The sequence below is a fragment of the Stomoxys calcitrans genome, chromosome 3 (genome assembly GCF_963082655.1).
Source record: "Stomoxys calcitrans chromosome 3, idStoCalc2.1, whole genome shotgun sequence".
NCBI classification, from domain to species: Eukaryota; Metazoa; Arthropoda; class Insecta; order Diptera; family Muscidae; genus Stomoxys; species Stomoxys calcitrans.
In genome coordinates, this window is record NC_081554.1 from 108,927,754 (window position 1) to 108,934,294 (window position 6,541).

Consider the following 6,541-nt stretch of genomic DNA (forward strand, 5'->3'; position numbering starts at 1 on the left):
ACTTTTCTCTGTATAAAGGCAGGGTATTTGTATGATTCTATGAAACTTTTCTTGGGTGTAGAGTTCCATGAAGCGCTCTGTATAGTTTGCACTAGGTGGTCTACGGCGTAAGAAATGTCTTGATCTGATTTTAAAGGTAAATTTTGATGTAATGTTTTGCTGACTAGGTAACGAAAATAATGCCAGTTAGTCTTATTATTGTGAAGTTCACATTTTTGATCTTGGGGTATATGCTGTGCGTGCAATGATAGAAAGACTGGTGTGTGATCAGAAGACAGATCGTGGCTTGAAAAACATTTTTCGGAGCCAGCTGAAATCCCTTTGGAAACGCAGAAATCTATAAGATCTGGGGTTTTATTCAGATCTGACGGCCAATATGTTGGAGAATATGGTGAAATAACCCGAAGATTAAGTTCTTTTATAGCCCAGTATAACTGTCGGCCTTTCGGCGTATTAAGACGTGATCCCCATATTGTGTGCTTGGCATTGTAGTCTCCACAAGCTATGAATTTGCTTCCTAATGTCTTAAAGAAATTAGTATAATTTTCTTTTTTGATGGTATGTTTTGGTGGACTATAGATTGATGACACTGTTAAAGGTCCTTGCATGCTTTCTACTATGATGTTTGTTGCCTGAATTATATCGGAGCTGTAGTGGGTTCCTTGGTGATGCTTAATGGATTGCTTTATCAAGATTCCTGAACCACCACGTGCCATTCCAGATGGGTGCATAACGTGGTAAAAATCGTATTGGGGGATACAAAAGTGATGCTTGCTGGTAAAATGTGTCTCTGACACAAGAAGTATGTCTATTTGATTAGAAGACAAAAAGTTTTTCACTTCTAAGGTATGTTGTGCCAGACCGTTGGCATTCCAGAACACTATATTAAGAAAGTTCATTATTAGATTTGTGTTAATTTTGAAGTTAGACTCATAAGAAGGCTTGTCATCTGCTGCATAAGTGTTCCTAAATTGCTTAACATTTCATGTATTTCGGATACTTGCGGACTTCGATCCGTTTGAAGATTTTGTGGCTGAATTTGGGTGTTTTGTTGTGAGGTTTGCGGAAAATCTGTTCTTCTAGCAGCGCTTGAATATGTGGGGTTCGTCGTCAAAGTTCGGGTTTCAGGCTGTTGACTCTCTCTCGTGTTTCTAAGAGAGGGGTAATGTTGGGAGTAAATTTGCTTATAAATTGAACATCCTTTATAATTTGCTGGGTGATTACCATTACATAAGGCGCACTTTACCTCGTCTGCCCAGTTTTTGCGTTCGCATGATTTTGATTCATGGTGTCCAGCACACTTAATGCAGACTGATTTTTTCTTGCAATATGACTTTGTATGGCCGTATTGTTGACAGTTTGAGCATTGAGGGACTATTTTCTTAGGACGCGGAGGCTCAAATCTAATAACACATGACATAAGTTTTGTTACGGAATATATATCTTTATTGTTGGGCTTGGTGCTCAATTCGACCTCAAACAGAGGAAGCGGAACCTTTGTATAACGACTTCTTATATTCCATATATTTTTGACTTCATGTCCAAGTTGGGAGAGCTCGTTTTTCAAGTCGTCTATATTTGCTGTTGAGTGCATATTTCGCAAGATTACTTTAAATCCCCTTTCAGATTTTGGTTTGTAAGTAAAGAACTCAGTGTTTTTCTTTTCTAGTTCACCAATAATTTTTTTATAAGTTTCGTGGTCTTTTGGCATTATCTTGACCTGTTCATTTCGCAGGGTTTTTATTTCAAATTGGTTTGGAACAGTTTGTTTTAGCATGGATATTAAAGGTTGTATGTTAGCAACCTTCTCAACAAATATAGGCGGAGGTTTGTAAAGAATTTGAGGCGGATTAGAGTTGGGTTGAGACCCGTCGTCATTATCCAGATCCGCATATTGGTTGGCAGTTTGAGGAGTCTTACTCAACCAATATTTTTGGGTAGTGGCTTGTTTTTTGGTGTTATTATTAATAACATGCTCTGGGCTTTCGTTTGCTCGCTTGTTTCGTCTGACTGTTTGCCATTCGTAGGGCGATGCTACTGCACTGTTGCAGTTTTCGGAAGAATTTGGAGGTTGAGAATCAAAACGACCTATTTCTTGTTGGAGCTCTTCTTCATCTGTCTCAAATGATTCAGTTTGCTTGTTGAGTTTGAACTTTAAAGATTCAACATCTCTTTGGAGTTGACCACAAAGCCTTTCATATCTTTCATTCCTTTCAGACAGTTCGGCGTTTATCTTTTCTAGTTCTTGTAATTTGTTCAAGCGGAAAGAGCCAATGCTGTTGCGGGGGGTTAATGACCCTGTATTCATAGTGTATTTGATCTAACACTGGGTGACTCACGTCGATAATTCAGTACTAGTGTATAGCAAGGACACACACCATTTATACTACATTATCCAACCGATATAGATCTCGACAACTACTTTCAGATGCAACCCTGTTAAATAAGGTGTTGGGTAAATGCAACTCGTAGCCAGTATTTGGGTAGAAGAGAACAGCTGATACCGTCAAATTTATTGACAAAGTATACTGCTGACAGACCGTGATATTTGTCTCTGTTGTTCCTTCCAGTGGATTTTTTATTAATTTATTGCCTTTGGGCTTAATTTAAAACGAAGTTAATTTGTAAATTGCGTGTCACTCACCGCCGTTTACGTCTATAATTGAGTGAAGGGGTGTTCCTGAGGAATCCAGCTCCAATACAACAACCATCCACTTACAACAAAACGCCTCCAACAGTGATGTATGTTTGTTTTTGTCGCAGCAACCAGAAACACGTCCGTCCGGTAAGAAAGGACAAAGGAAATTAATGGTGAGACATTGTGTCTATAAATAGAACATGACAAAGCTGAACAAAATAAGCATGGTCTTCTTTGATGTAAAAAAGTGAAAAATGTTTTTCTTTTGTGTTGTTAGTGAATACTGAAATTGGGAAAATAGTCGAAGACTCAAACAATACTGATGTTAATGAATGCGTAGAGCTCCTGCTTTCTAAACAGAAGGTTCTTGGTTCAATGCTCGGCTGGGACAAAAGGTAAAGTTTAATTTAATTTATAATTGCAATAGAAGGCGGTCGTTCTCCAAGGACTACATTCACCCGTTAACTATTTACCGCATTTGTAAGCGTGTCTGCATGAATGTTCCGATACAATGGTATCGGAAGATATAATACTGCATGTCTCCGGTCACCATCAGTCTCATCCAATCTTCAAGTCGGTGGTTGAAGGAGTAGGATTACATTCCAACTATCTATTCAGGATCTGAGGGAATCCTTGGTATCCAAGCATTCTTTACTAAATTTAGTGCTGCACCTGTCCAGATCTCAAACGATACCTTTCGATTGAGCGTTGATCCCCAGAAAATTCCACAAGAATGTGTAAGAGCTGTCAAATGTGACGCCAAGTATTTTGGGATAGTCGAAATCATTTCTCCATCGGCCACCACAGTCAACTCGGCATTCACCTCATGCGTATTTGTAGTGAACAATGGTAACAGATATATTCAGATTTCTTGCAGCGAAATATGAGACAAGTTCCTTGAGGTACACGTTCATCAATGGGTGGGGGCCTGATTCCATGATCGTACAATTGTCCGCATACAATACGATCTGTATCTCGTCTGGAGGGGTGGAATGGAGGATAAGTAGAGGTTAAATAGTGTCGGAGATATCACCCCGCCTTGGGTAACTTCCTGTTTCACTCTACGATGCTTCGACTTCTTATCCCCAAATTCCACAAATGACTAGTGACCACACAGATAATTCGCGACCCAACTTTTCAGGCCTGGCTGGGGGGACGTGTTGGCGATGTCCTCAAATAGTTTGGCATGGCTGACCATGTCGAATACCTTCGATAGGTTCAATGCCACGTGGACCGTCCTATGACATAGCATGGGCAGATTGAAGCCACGGCAAATGTGTGCGGTGATGGCATGCGAAGTAGTCCGACGACGAATCTTGTGACCCACTGCTGTCTATGTTTGCACAGCACCTTGCAACATATCCATTATGACTCTACTCCCGTAGTGAAGTGAGGCCAGAGCAAGATCGGAAATGTACCCACTCCATGCACCGGTTACATCTCACTGACACGGACCGACGATGTTGGCGGTTCTAGCAAACCGAACAGAACCAAGTTCCGGGGTTCTTTCATTTCCGGGACGGACCAGAAGCGTACAGAGAAGGCACTGCGGAATGTGCCTCTCCCATGACGAAAAAAACGAACACGTACACTGAGGTGTCATACGGCTTAGCGGCAGTCCGCTTGACGTTTTTGACAATCACGAGTTCAATCCGATACAACACATGTTATACTTTAAAATTTTTGTGGGATTCAGGTTTAAGTGAATCCCATTATTGTCCCACCCTAGGAGCTGCTCCTATAGCAAACTCCCTTGAACCGCTCTATGGCATAAAGTTGGTGTTTCGCTCTACATTACCTACATGATGCCTACCCGAAATTCATTGCGGAAATCGGGTTAAAATCAAAATATTCCAAAGAGTAATATATTATATAGGATTGTAAAACAACTTATCTTTAGACTAGACAATAGATGTATCCGTTGAGTGAAGCGGACATATTTTTATTTCGCTCCTGAAAGAAAAAAATATATATATCCGTATCTCGGAATAGGTACTACATATTACGAAAAAAATGTTTAAGCCTTTAGGAGTAGGCAGGATTCACTAATAGAAGGTTAGGTCACATGCAAAACACAAAGTGGATAGGCCCCATAAACATCATTAAGGATGTCAAATCTGACGATTGAAAATGTCATCATATAGGAGAAAACGTAAACAAAGAATGAATGTAAAAAGAGAACAAGTTGACATCCTCAATGCCAAGTACTGCCAAATTTTAAAAAAAAAGTATATCGGCTGATCGCTTGGCTTAACCTTATTCAGTGAATCCTGAGGAGTAGGCTAGAAATGGAATCCAAAGACTCAACGTGTTGTCCTCCCCTCCTATATGTGTGGGTGCCTTGGCACCTGTAGTCGAGAGTAATGCTTCAAGCGCACAACTAGTCGTCAGACTAATTAATGAGGAAGAGACGCATAAACCAGAGGGATGCACAGTTCGTCCCCAGCCTTTAAGTAAAGGTGGTGTTTCTGACTCAAATTCAGGCAGCGACTGTGTCAATAAAACAGTCATCGCAGCCTAATCGAGAGATGAGGGCTTCGGGATGACCACAGAAGTGAGCGATGGCTCTGCTATGCTCAAAAGCATACCGAGAAACCGATCCGGTGCACGACGAAGGAAACAGAGGAGTATGTACCGGCAGCGTATTCGGGCGAAAGTGCAGGATGGTGGAAGGGATAGAACTGACATTCCAAGCACTTCTACGAAAGCTCGAAAAAGATTGTGGTCTTCCGATATCCTCATCGCTAAAGACTGTTAAAATACTGAAGAAAAAAAAAGAGCTCCCAGCTTACAAGTACTCTGGGAAAACCAAGCCAGCCATCCCGCAATGGAGACTCCAAACAGTGTCCTGCGGAGGTAGACAAAGTTGGAACAAGAACGAAGGAAGCGCAGGCTGTCCCTGAGTCTTCATAGAGGACTGTGACTTCCAATAGAAGGCCATAGCCATCACGGAAGGGGAAGATGGTCGCTGAGAATGGTACGGAGCCGCTCTCTTATGCCAGAGCGGCAAGGAAGCACAATAGAGATGAGCTGAATTATGCAATAATCGATATCGGCTGTGCATCCAGTAGTATTCCACCAGATCATCAGTCCCCAGTGGAGGATCTGGTTAACGATCGGATTTTTGAAAATGTGTAGAGGGTCCACCCATACAAATGATGGGCTGCGAGTATAGAGGGGACATCTTTACGCTTTGTTTTGCTTCGGCGGAATGTGTTGATACCGTCAAACAGCTCGTCAGAGGTATTTACGCTCCCTGGGAGGGCGCATAGCTCGACCTGGTGAGAAAGATGGATATCCTCCAGCTTACAAAGGCTACGGTCTTCATCAAGGGAGGGGGCAGTAAATTTGCGACGGAACGCATGTTAGGATTCTTGGGCAAGCAAAACGAAAGTTTGATCGCAGAGAAGTGGGAGGTTTTCCACAGGGAGGAGAAGGAGGAAGGAATTGTCTTTGTGGTTGGCATTGATCAAGTCTACGTGATAGGTTTGGCTAAGACTAAAGGTATGGCGCACTACGGGAGCAAAGCTGGCAACGCAACGACAGGGGTCTCAATGCAACCCAACGCACAGGGAGCCGATGATGGTACCATCACCAACTTCCAAGAAGACCAACAGGTTCAGAGAACATGTTGTCTTGTCATAGGCAGAGCGATGAGAACTACGCCCACTAGGGCACTGGATACTATTCTATATATCCGAACCATTGACATACAGATTAAGTGTGAGGCAGCCATACATTAAGTGTGAGGCAGCACATACCATCGCGGTATAATCGAGATGACGATAGGAAACCTGGAAGGAAGGAAAGAGGTTTCCGATCGGCTACGTGAGTTGAACCTTGAAGTCGAGTGCGAGGCACTGCTGCCATCGGCACAGTCTTGGATTGAAGGAACCCTAGTAT